Source organism: Erythranthe guttata, chromosome 14 (genome assembly GCF_056151865.1).
Source record: "Erythranthe guttata isolate IM_541 chromosome 14, IM_541, whole genome shotgun sequence".
Lineage (NCBI taxonomy): Eukaryota > Viridiplantae > Streptophyta > Magnoliopsida > Lamiales > Phrymaceae > Erythranthe > Erythranthe guttata.
This window is the reverse complement of record NC_142546.1, coordinates 6,361,354-6,375,249: the sequence shown is the minus strand read 5'-3', so window position 1 is coordinate 6,375,249 and position 13,896 is coordinate 6,361,354. Positions and strand designations below refer to the sequence as shown.

Sequence of the window (13,896 nt, the reverse complement as noted above, 5' to 3'; positions counted from 1 at the left end):
CTGTTCGATTCCATCGAGGCGAAAAAACCCATAAATCACTGTTTTTCTAAAGTGAATATACTTTTGATAAACCAGTCTTGCTTTTGGTGTTTCCTCTTCTTTATTATGCTTAGATCACTAAAAAAATTATAAATCACTGTTGTCCTACACTCCTCGTTTTAACCAATCTATACAATCAATGGAAACAAACAATTATCGGAGTTGTTAAAAATTTTAAATGCTTTCAAGCGCCGCAAATGCGAGGTGCTACGCGCCATATCAAAAAAGACGTCACTATGATTGGGTTGACAACTTCAAATTGATCGATCAATCGCCCACCTTGAGTTTGAGGAAACTGTTAGTATAATTAAGCAATTCAACCTTTATATTATTGTGTTTTAGTGGAAGTATGTAGAACACAATTTTCCCATTAATATTTTTTGTAACTTTGTATTATTGAGTTTTCGTTGGAGCACGTAACACATAATATTCTACGTGTAATTATGAGATACGGTTCAATACTGATTTTATAGCTGGATTTCATTAAATGAGAGTGAATAATTCAATTTGATTCAATTCGACTACATGAAAATTAATTGTTTTGAGAGGTGTGTGGGGCCCCTAATTTATTCAGTACCATAGAAAAAAAATCACAATAATATTTATACTCGACAATTAATTAATATATATAGAGATTATATAATGAAATTAAACGACGTGGGACACTAAAGAATTGAGATGAACAGTTGATAGTATGTATGACTATGTGTTGGCCCATGTTGTCATTAACTAATGAGTGTGCCAGAAAACTTAATGCTACGTCAAAACAGCGGATAATTAATTAATGTGTTTCTTGATACTTCATAAAATAATTGATTCAGGTTGAGTAGATGCTACATCGGGTAAAATATATTAGAATTAAGTACAATATTGCCTTATATTTGCAGACATCACATATATAATGTGATATATATAGTATATTAATTGCGCTTGGGATTTAAAGAATATACTCAATTCTCATAAGTTCGCTAAGTTTCGGAAGTTTGTTGCGAATTTTTGAAAGTTCTCTAGCGGTTTTAATTTTCGGATGTTCACGGTCATAATTTGTTGAAATAAGTAATTTTTCAAAAACATTTAACCAATTTTAAGGTGTTTTCTGTCAATTTGTTCATGTTTGATGATATTTTTAGCCTTATTAAACCTCGATGGCATGTATTGAAAAATAAATGGAAAAAAAAAAAAAAAAACCAACATCTTTGTGAATTTGTTAAGGATACGGCAAAAACTCATTTTTAATTTTATATAACTATATAACGTCAAACAAAGGCAAAAGTATGACCTAGAAACACACATAAACAATGAAAATACCGGTCACGCAACTGAAACACATTTGAAATATTGAGAATTTTTTGGCAAATTGAAAAAACGCATTTTTGAGGCATAAGTGACATCCAATTTTCGATTTAACTCACGGGCAAAGCCGGATGACATGAATTTGAGTAACAACGTTTTGCTTCTATAAAAAGTTTGGATAGCATTTTTTTTAATCAATTGGAAAAGATGGAACCAATGGTAAGATGAAAACGATGTGTCTCAACGAACTTTTAGCAACAAAAAAAAAAAAATAGTTTTTGAAGGATTTAAGAAAAAAATAAAATATTTTTGTGTCTTTATCCCTCTCTACAAGACCTGGCCAAGGCTCTAGAACCGGTGGTTCAAGGTTCGGAACCTCTGATTACAGTACAAGTAAATAAACGTATTTATCTTTTGAAAGCTATCTCGTGAACTAACACTAATATATTTACGATAATCTTGTTATAAGAAATGATGCACTTACAATAAATCTTATTTGGTGGAAAAACAAAATGGTGAAAATGGTGGAAAGTGAGAAACGTGAATTTCTTCAACAAACTATTTGGTAAAAATAGAAGATTTGGTGATATAGTGATTAAACCAAATAAGTGAATAACCATAATTTTATGTGTAACAGTGATTTTGGAATTTAAGTTGTGATGTTAAAAACACCTATGTTATATGTAAAAAATCGAATATAATAGTATTGGATAGAATATGCCCTTAGTGTAACCCAAGGGATGGAAGATTCCCTTAGCATAAATTATATGCCTAGGATCTTATGATAAATTAATTAACAAATAATTGTTTTAGAGAGGAAGTTTGGGACTATTCGACCATAAATTATTAGTGATTCACATGAAGTCTATAATTTTCATTCACATTGAAAACAAATTAAAATATTTTTTTGCCCAAAATAATTAAAAGAAAACGATTTCAAATCTGTCATATAGACTTCTTCAAATGCAAATGCTAATCGATATTCAGTATACCTTTATTCTCATGTAACAATATACAGTACATGAGAAATGTAAATTGCACTGAACATAAATCATGCCTGAAAAATTCGACCTAATATAAAGTGTCAGTGAAATGATTCGAATCGATTATTTGAAGTTGTATTTTTCTTGTTCAACCAATTACTATACCCCTTGCATGGATCTATTCACACTTGATCGATAAATTTGCGTGTGTTAGTTTTGACGATACAATTATTGAAATATATGTTGAACGAAATATATTTTTGACGAGAAGTATATATTAACATATCGAAACATGGCACATTACCCATAAGGAACAATGAAATTTAAAGACATTTGGTTAGGGGTCCATTTTTAGATGGACTATTAGGATGGACCATATATAACAACTACACTTAGAAACATAATCACATGGATAATTATCATAGCTAGCTAGAAAAATTAATTAGTCCTCTTAACTAATTATTATTTTATGCAAACCCTAAAATCATCGATCAAGACTAGTGGTGTAAATTGGAAAGGAGAAATAACATTCAAAGTATCTATATATGCTTCAAGCATAACAACATTCAAGATTTATCATGCTCTATAAAATAATGTTATCATGGCAGTTATAACATATAGTGCAATATTATTACGCCATAACTTTATCATGCAACATAACCATGTTTCTATCTCATATAATACCATATTATTTATTATATAATATTATCACTTAATTGCATGAGATACAGTGTTATAAATAAAAAGGCGTTCCCGAAATAATTATAAATGTGTCGTGTCAAACTTCTGTGACGAATTTGAAATTCTCGCATAAGGAATGCATCGGCAGTTTTGGCAGCACTGAAAAACTTAATCTTATCTTTAGCATTCGATGTCCGATACCCTCTCTCTCCATCCGGTTAAGGATGTCCGTTCTCTCCCTCCACTCGATCCTCTCGATCTGCGATTCTTCTGCCTCCCTAACACGTACTTCTCTCTCTCGATCCGGTTAAGGATGTCGATTGTCTCCGTCCACTCGGTTCTCTCAATCAGCCCCTCCTCTAGCTCCCTCTCACATACTTCTCTCTCCCAGGCACGCATGACTATCTCCATGTCCAACTGAAGAAGCATATCACTTCTCTCCCTCCGCCAACGCTCTCTCTCTCTCCCTCCCAACCCTCTCTCTCTTTCTCTCTGCCAATGCTCTCTCTCGCTCTGCCAGCGTGTTCTCTCACTCACCATGCCCTCAGTCTCTCTCCGCTAGAGCGCTCTCTCCATCTCAAAATCATCTTTCTCCGCCTGCCTCTCCCAGTCCGCTTTCTCTCCCTCCCTGTTCGCTTTCTCTCTCTCCCTATCCCTTGTCTCCTCCTCCAAGACGCTAAGCAAAGTGTCCTTAATGCTTTGCCAAGCAACTCTCTCGTCTGCCATCTCATTCTCACAAATGTCCCTGATCTCGTTTTCCCTCTCTGTCGCAATACGGTCCGCTTCAAATTCATTGACTCGCACCCTTACCATTGTTACTAGGGCTTTAAGGCAGGAAATACTCACGGCAACGACATACGTCCACCACTTGTAGTTTTTTACGTGCAAAGCACCTAATACCACATCAATTAACGTATCACCTAGACCGAAATCTGACTCAAACTTTGTTACCATCGTACCAAAAAGAACAGAAAGATTAAGAGCACCGAACCCCAAGACTGCATACCCGTCTTGGAACAATACGCACAAAAACACCGCGGCAACCGGAAATCCACCCAATGCCAGAATCTGTACAACCCTAATTGCTCTATTGATAGACCTTGCAGATGATCTTCTTGACATAGTATCTCAACAAAAATAAACCACGTAACAAATACCGGCCAAAAATGCTCCAATACTTATATGAGTTATCACCAATTTCGTCCTAAGTTACTCGTATACCCCAATCCTTCAATTCCTCAGTCAAAAAATCAGTGTATGTGACTGTAGAAAAAATACATATCCATCCCCCTAAATATGCCACGAGTAGTAAGATACGCCAAATATATTTGAAGTTGTTGATTATGTGATGAATGCTTTGGCAGAATTGCAGCCAATTGACCATGGCTAGGGTTAAGAAATTATGGTTGGGTATAAGAAATTGAAATTGTGAGATGAACAAATTACGAAAGAAATTAGGGCTGGAATTATTTGGAAAGACGGAAACGGTGAACTCAATGGAAATGCAGAGAGAGAGAAATGGAGAGAATCGTCAAGAATTATGAATGGAAATGCATAAAGAGAAATGGAGAGAATCGCACACGTACGAAAGGCGGCGGCGTTCTTTTCGAGTATGAATGAATGATTGGTTAGTGAAAAGAGCGGGAAGTATATTTAATAGGGTTTTCTTCAAGAATCAATATTTTAAAAATGGTCATCTAACCCATCTAGTGTGATTATAATTTAGGGATTATTTGACAAAATCCCCAATCGCACAAGTGTAATTAATGAGTCCAATTTTTTTTATAATTTTTTGAGATAAATTCATTTAAGTATTTATTAATAAAAAATAATAAATTATCATAATTATACCCCTAACATCAAAGTAACATATGTTTTAGGATTGAAAATAAAAAAAAAACATATAACACCTTCTTAAATAATCCAATAATTTCCGTCCCTTAATTATAAAGAACCGTTTCAACGTGATTGGTATTTTTTCCTCATTAATACCGGTCTGATTGCATGAGCAGGAAGTTCATCTCAAGAAAATACAGAGTGGTTTTCGTTATTTTATACGCAAACTGTGTAAGTACATAATAGTCGTGGTTTTATCACTGTTCGAAATAATGTTAATATGAATGCACATGTTTTACTACATGAGTTTTATTTATTACATTTTGTCGAATTCTCTTTTAGATTTTCTTATATTTTCCTGCAATGTTTTGAAAAAGATTGTAAGAAGTCGCAGCATATCTGAATTCAAAACAAGTGATTATAAACTAATGTAATTTCCAAATTTCCACCTACTCTGGGGCATTCCGAAATCGGAATGGATTTTTGCATTATGATTTTTTTGGAATGAAAATTGAAACCCTCTTTTTAATTCCAAAAGAAAATTGAAAATTTTCCGAAATAGACTTTTCTGATCCATTCCATCCGATTTCCACCACTATTCAAGACGGCAAACCCCATGAGGGTTTACGGTGTCTTTATCACCATTTATTTATATAAAGCTAAAAGTATCGTAATCAATAATGATTAGTCGTTAAACTCGGTGACGATAAGCAAGATTAACCACTCGTAAATTAATATTAAAGAATTATGCTTTAATTATATACTGTTTAAATGTGTAGTTAAAGGGTGGTTAAACGGCATAAAATCATAACGTGAAATTGACTTTAAAAATTAATTAAGATCTTATTTTCTAAAGGTTGATGACTTTAACCCAATCAATTACTAAAAGCAATTTGTCTGTTGGATTGCATCCCTTTGTCACCCAACATTGAATAATTATGTAAATGCTTTTGCTTTGTAGTGGAAAATGATGGAGGCCTTTATGTTTATTTATTTTTCACATATATGATAATTATGGTGAAAATTGAATAAATCATAATTAAATTTAAAATTTGGAAGAAAAAAAATCTATTTTTTTAGTTGTCCAAGTTAATTCTAATTTTATTTCAAATTTATTGGGGAAAGAAACATAAATTATAACGAAAAAATTGGTTACAAAATATGGTGTTTTTTGTCAAAAATCGTCATAATTTTTTTTTATCCATTTATTATATACAATATAATAATACTTAATATTGGTATTATAAATATAAATTTCAGAAAATTAGAAAATCAAAAGGTTATATCAGAATCTCATATATAATTTCGATTTCGATCCAACTTTTTTTGGATAATAGAAAATTGAAATTTCGAAAAATTTAGAAATTATGTCCCAGCTTTCACCTCAGTGTTTAACATTCTATGTTTTATAAGCCACGTACATTTATAGGTTTGATAGACATCGATTAGTTACTAGTACTAGTTAGGGTTAGAACTGGGTTGATTTTTATCCACCAATCGATCCATTACTGATAAGATTTTTAGGTGAAAATATTTTTTTCATAGAGACATTGGATCAGGTCGAAAATTTCAACCAACCCATCTATAATGGTTCAATTGGTGGTTTCTAATATTATCAAAAGTTGGTTGATCGATAATTATCGGTTAACCAACTATATTATTAAGATTTTATTAAAAACTATAAAATAAAGGATGTGGTTTCTTAATTACTTTGAATTTATTAATTATATTTTTTTGTCAAATTGCTATTAATTATTGAACTGATAAATGAGGATCGCGCAGTGACATTACGCAGAATGTGCATATTTTTACTCCAAAATTTGATTTTTTTTCTTTCTAAAGTGAACTAGATGACATGTATAATCCATCAACCGACTCATTTCTGAACCAAATTTCCGATTGCCAACCATCATCCGACGCACAAAACTTGAGTCGGCAAAGATATTAAAATTAAGCAAAATTATTTGGTAACATTAATTATTATGTATGGAACCACAACTTTTAGTGCATGATATATACAAACAAATATAATAAAACATATAGTAATTAAAACTTGTGGATCCTAAATAGACTATTTGAGAGAATTATAATTGGGTTTGTCCTTTGAGTTGAGTCTTGTCAACTATTAAATTCTCTTAGGTGTCGATTATTTGTTGGAGAAGAGTTGTGAATTTTGCCTAAAAAGGTTTGGAGATAAGATTATATTATTATTTAGCATTGGAGAAAAGTGTGAGGGGATACTCGTAATAAGTGCTTCAAATTTCAATTCACCTCTAATATTGCTGCATAATTAAATTTCTATAAATTAATATATTGAAACTAATTAAATTATATTAATTTAGGGAATATTAAATTAATTAAATTAATAATTTAATATGTATTTATCAAGTTAGGATGAAAAAAATAATTATTTAAATGAAATTATTAATTTATCAAATATTAATCTATAAAGATTTTACTGTATAACTCCTTAATATTGGTTATCATTATTAAGGCTACTAGTAATTTATCCCGTACAATGCAAAAGATGATATAATTTTAAAAAAGCAAAAGAATATATGTTTTGTTAGATTGTTACATTAATATATCATCGATAATGTGTGTTAACAAAACAATTGCCCAAGAAATTAAAAAAGAAAAAATGATATTACAGAAATGCCATTAGAGTTACTTTTATAAATAAATATAATTAAAGAAAAAGTATATTACAACAATACCATTAGGTTGCCGTAACGTTAATTGCTTTTATATATAAGATCCGACATCCGGTATAGGAGAGCATTTTGTTCCTTTTCCTTTTCATCATTATACCACCTCAAAAAAATCTTATTGTTTGAACTGAAATGTTAAATATCGTTTTAATTTTACTAATATCGTTTTGACTTCAAACCTGATTTTGCTGCATTTTTTATTTCGATTTTGGCAAAATTCGAAACATGAAAACTGTAGTCCTTTGGGTTAGTTTTCTAATTCAACTTAACTCCGCTAGATTGGATGCCGTGTGACAAAGTTATGCATGAATGAGTCACATTTTGAATTTTAGATACCTCAATACATCAAAGTTGTGGGCAATATCCATTGATTCATATATATCTTTCTCGTCTGACATCCAATTTTGGTGATTCAAGTTGGATTAGAAAACTAATTCAGAATATAATACTACAAATCCTATTTTTTGAGTTTCGCAAAATTTGGAATAACAAATGATCAAAATGTCGTTTGAAGTCGAAACGCTATTATTAAAGCTCGAACGACATTTATCACATCCCTTGTTTGAATGTGACATAGGAAGCAACAAAGTGATTCAATTGGTGGATTAATTACGTGACATCTAACGATTCAAATTACATCTCCTTACTAATACTTTTTAAGTTGAACTCGTATTATACGTCCCCAAAAGAGAAAAAAAAAATGATCATTTTTTAGTTATAATTTATGAATATGTATGTTCGCACCCCGGGAATTTACATCACCTCTTTTTTTTTTTGTGAATAGCAAATTTCGAGGCACTGTCCAAGAACCCCCGAAATTTTAATTTACCTTTAGATGTGTTATTTGGAAAAACAAAAAATCGCCCTCCCTTACAAAGTTGTCTAGATCCGACCCTAATATAATGACTAGCTAATGCACTTTACAAAACTCGAATGGTTCGCAGATTTATGCACAAGAGCCGAGTTTATAGTGTACATATGTGGTCGAGGGTCATATATATATATGTATGTATAAATGTTCATATTATTTCATTAGCTATTAGCTAAACTCCTTGGAGTCAATATTTTTTCTCTCTTTTATTAAGTGTGTTCGATAAAAACAGATATTGGATCCAAAAATGAAAACAAGCATCAACAATAAAAAGTAGATAATACACAAACACACGCATGCATGCGCACGCAGCACATACAAACAAACGGATGCACATACACAACTTGAAGTTACACACAAACATATAATAGCTATAGGACCCAATATAGGCGCCAGTGGCGGATTTGAATCCTGATAATAATAATAATAATAATAATAATAATAATAATAATAATAATAATAATAATAATAATAATAATAATAATAATAATAATAATAATAATAATAATAATAATAATAATAATAATAATAATAATAATAATAATAATAATAATAATAATAATAATAATAATAATAATAATAATAATAATAATAATAATAATAAGGCGGCGGTTATATGCAAGCCCTTTTTTTTATTAGTTCAAAACCACATAAAATAGTTTATTAATTTAAGCCCATAAATTAATCTAAATTTATTACATCAAGACCAAAGATAACAAATATACCCTTATGCACAAATAATACTCAAATACAAATAAATCTTATTTTTAATTTGTTCAAGACCAAAAAAACAAAAAAAAACAAAAAAAAAAATATATCACGACTGCCAACCAGCGAGAATTTCACCGCACCGGCGATGACCAGCGACCCACCCGCCGCCCCATTACCACCACCGCACCACCACCAACAAGTAAATCCATTTTACTAAACTTTTGTTTGTAAATTCGAAAACATTAATCGAGCATCGATGTCCTTTTTACTAAATTTTTATTTGTAAATTTGAAAACATTAATCGAACATCGATTATTGATAACTATGTATGAATGAACATTAATCTATGCTTATTTCTTGTTGGGTTGCAATGATTTGGCCGATTTTGGAAAAAAAATTGAGATTGAAATTTGTTTTTTTATTTTTTTTCGTTGGTTTCCGAAATCGGTTTATCTAGACCCATTTTGTACACGAAAATTAGGGTCATAATACCGATTTTTGTTAACCAAATCGGCGACACAACGTCGACTTTACAAGTCAAAATCGGCGTTCTAATGTCGATTAGTGAGTACAAAATCGGTTTTCGAATACCGATATTTTTTGAATTTTTTTTTTTAAATAATACATTATATATTTGGTTAATTGATATTTTTTAAATATTTGAAACGAAAATGTTTATCACCATTCGGTGGCGTCTACCACTCCTTTAACCCAATCGAGTAGAGCTTTCCGTATCTCAAATATTTATTCGTTAGATAATTCATTCGAATAATCCTTCATGAATCCCCTAGGTTGATGCACGAAAGTATGAGAAAACGGTCTTAAAAAAACACAGATAATAAAATCGGTATTTAAAAACCGATTTTTGTAGTACAAGTCGGCATGACAATACCGATAATACAAAAACAAATCGGTGTTGTCATGTCGATTTTTACTACAAAAATCGATTTTTAAGTACCGATTTTTATTAAAATAATCGGAATGTGGTTACAGACTTTAGTAACAAAAATCGGTATTCGCAGACCGATTTTTGGTATCGTCGAATTTTTTTCCCAACAAAAAAAAAACGACCCAAAAGCCAAAATAAACGGTTAAAACATATTTCATTGTGTTCTCCACCATCGTAAACCACCATATCATTGTTTTCTGGTTCCATCGTAAATGTTTGGTATGTATTTGATAATTTTGGTGTGTAGGATTTCTTTGTGGGTTTGTGAAGAGGAAGGAGAAGAAGAATGAGAGTTTTAAGTCATGAAATAAGGAAGAGGGGTTTCTGGATTTATGTATTTTATTTGGTCTTGCACAAAGGAAATGATTTTTTTTTTATTTTTTAATATTTTGTGTTTTTTATTTGATTTTAAATTTCATTAAGGGTAAATTAGTATTTTTATGTTGGAGGTCTTAAACTAATAAAAAAATGGGCTTGCATATAACCGCCGTCTAATAATAATAATAATAATAATAATAATAATAATAATAATAATAATAATAATAATAATAATAATAATAATAATAATAATAATAATAATAATAATAATAATAATAATAATAATAATAATAATAATAATAATAATAATAATAATAATAATAATAATAAATATTTAATTTTGTATATATATAGAGTTAAATTAATAAAATTGTGATAATATTATTTTGTTAAAAATCAAAACATAAAAGTTGTAACTGTATATGATATTTTTTTATATATATAGTATATTTTTTTTCTCCAATTTTTGAGTGTCTTCATGTTGATTTATATGCTTATGAAAATCTACTTGTTCTGTTGAAATAGATTACTTGTTACGACATTAGGTGTGGTAACAAAATTGTTGTGTGTATACATAATTAATCTACTAAAAGCATAATAAAATAACACAAGAATTTAATGTGGTTCGGATACAAATGTACCCTACATCCACGAAGACTTACAAACTAGCTAGTTCAGATTTAAGTGTACAATATTGGACTTAATAAAAAACACTAAAGACTCTCTCTTTATGTTATACTAGTAACCATGCCCCGTGCGTTGCACGGGGTTAAATTCAAAATAGAGGAAAGTAATTATTTAATAGTTGACATACATCTAATTATTGTTATGAGCTTTATTATTTTATGTTCAATATTTGTCTTAAGGAATATTATTTAGTTAAAGTAATTGGTCCATTAAAAGTTATGAGCGAAAATGTATCAATCAATGAAAAACTATAAGGAGACAATAAAATTTTAAAGATTCATAATATTCGTCTATTATTAAAAGATAATGATTTTGTAAGCAACACCCCCTTTGATTGTGCTACTTATACCATGCAAATAGTTTTACAAAATAATTGATCGAGTTATACATAAAAACGTAAACTGTCAAATCAGTAAAAGAGGAGGATCATGAAACTCTAAAAATTCATACCAATAGTCTATTCATAAAAAAATTGTAAAAGTTGGCAGGAAATTTTATGTGTCAGTCTAATTTCAAATAGAAGTGGAATGCATAATATTTGAAAAGTATAGAAAATAATAAAAGAACCAATTCGCATCTAATGTCAAAACATGGCATTGAATTTTAATATAATTCAAACAATTTGTTGATGAGGCAAAATCACACGATCATCCTGTTAAGAGAACCTTCGATAAAGCTTTGTTAAAGAAAACAAATAAACATACAGTTCATAGAATAGATTATACATTCACAAACCAAAATGAACTTGTGATAAGTTCAAGAAACTATCTCGTGTATTTTCTGTATTATGGCCAAAACAATTCGATGTATGATTAAGTTTAAATATCTTTATCAAATAAACATTTAATGGAGAAACCTTACAAATCCATTTTTCTCAAAACATTATTATAATACTTATAACCAACTATTCCCAATGAAATGTACCAATGTACGTGCAGTAATTTCTCTCCGTGTGTATGACTTGGCTTGGAGTTTTCAAAATTTTAAAACAGCAATAGAGGTTTTACCTAACTTTTGTTTCCTGCATAAATACAACCATTAGTGCAGAACTACTTGGGTAACCTAGTATCTTTCAAAAAAGTTGAGGCAAAAAAGTTGGTTACATTCTTAGCTCGGGCTTCAGTTTTCCTTTACTTTTGCATGAATTTCTTTTTCTAAGAACGCTACTTTGACATCTTTGCTTCTTGTTTTGGGGAAGCACGGAGGAGAATTCTACAACTTCAAATAGCATTTGCGTATCAAATTGTGTCATAAATACAATGGATAAGAATAGAAGTAATCTACAATTCTAATTGATTGTTAAGCAGGCCTATATTAAAATTAGTACACGATCTCAAGTCCCATAAAACAAATTTCTTACAATGACGGCAACAAAATTGAGTCTAAAATGACAAAAATCTCATAGTAGAGCAACAATATAGTAATACTCATGGCCCCAGCAACTGCATTGCAGAAATAAGAATCAGTCATGAAATTTAGACATAAGTTCTATGAATAATTTTTCTTAAGATGTATGAGTGGAAGTCATTTAGGTCATGTCCAAGGTCCCCTTGCGATGCACGCGACATATACGAAATGCAAGAATCTTGTAACTCAATTTATGGAGACAATCATGAATAGGATATCGGAATAAAAATAAAATTTAGTGGCATTATAAAAAAAGACCGGTGTTATTTCCACCTCCAAAGTATCTCAATTCACCACAAAAACTATATAAAATGTCATAAATACCCTCAAATTTATAATCCACCACCCTTCCTTATATTCGCTTAATCCTCATATGTTCTAATTTATTTATATTTCTAATTTATTTTTTTAACTTTTTAATTTTTTTTAATTCCTACTATTTTTTACCTTGGGAAATATTTTTCTCTAACGGAAGTATTATTCGCTTGGTGGAGAGGGTGATATTTTGCGGTAAAGATTCCAGTGAAAATGGTGAGGTTTTTTTTTATAAATATTTTAATTAATTTAGTGGTGGACGGTTTATAAATTTGTAAAAAATATAGATGAAAGTAGAAGAAATGGATAAAATGGGAAATACATTTAATTTCGTTGTGAAATAAGATATTTTAATGGTGGAAATAACACGTCTCGGTTAAATACAGTTTGCACCACTAACTGTACAGGGGGTAAATGCGACAATGGTCATAGTAAATGGGTGCAAATTGTATTTAACCCTAAAAAAAATTAGGAAAAAAATCAGATTTACTCTCAAAATTCGATCAATTAAAACCCTCAAAGCTCAACCCCAGATTCCAATAAAGGGAGGAGACACGAAAATAAAAGAAGAAATCACAAAAAAAAAAACTTCCGAAAAAAAAAACTCACCCCTGAGTCATGAGGTACCCGGGATCACGAAAGAGGACTTCGGCTATTCAGCCCGACCCCAGATTTCTTTGTATCACATCTCATTTTTCTTATGATTTGAGGGGTTAACATATGAGAGAATTGTTTCTAATCTCTCAGAAATTTTTTAACTGTTGAGTAGACTTGCGTTGCTAAGTGGGAGATTATGTTTCTCCGAGAAAGTGAAAAAACGCTGCTACAACAAAAAACACAGAAATAGTGAGGTAATTTAAATAAATATCTACAAACTTGTTTAATAATAATAACCGAAACACCACCATATGAGGGTAAAAGCAGTTCGATGGGTTTAAACATTTCTACCTAAATCTATATGCACAGCTAACCCCGCTAAATGAATTAGAACTACAGTGCAAATTTGTGAGGAAAAAGAAATACATTTACAGAGACGGGTACATTTTTTTGGCCGGTTACATAAAAATGAAAATACAGGGAAAAAAGGAAATTCAA

General features: G+C 30.4%; 1 long non-coding RNA gene across 1 annotated transcript; it reads right to left on the bottom strand.

Moving 5' to 3' along the window:
- Window positions 1-12,289: 12,289 nt before the first annotated feature.
- Window positions 12,290-13,670, bottom strand: LOC148765015 (uncharacterized). Its single transcript, XR_016029817.1, has 2 exons — window positions 13,411-13,670; window positions 12,290-12,521 (listed from the first exon to the last, which is right to left on the bottom strand). It is a non-coding gene; the product is annotated as an uncharacterized LOC148765015 (long non-coding RNA).
- Window positions 13,671-13,896: the final 226 nt, after the last annotated feature.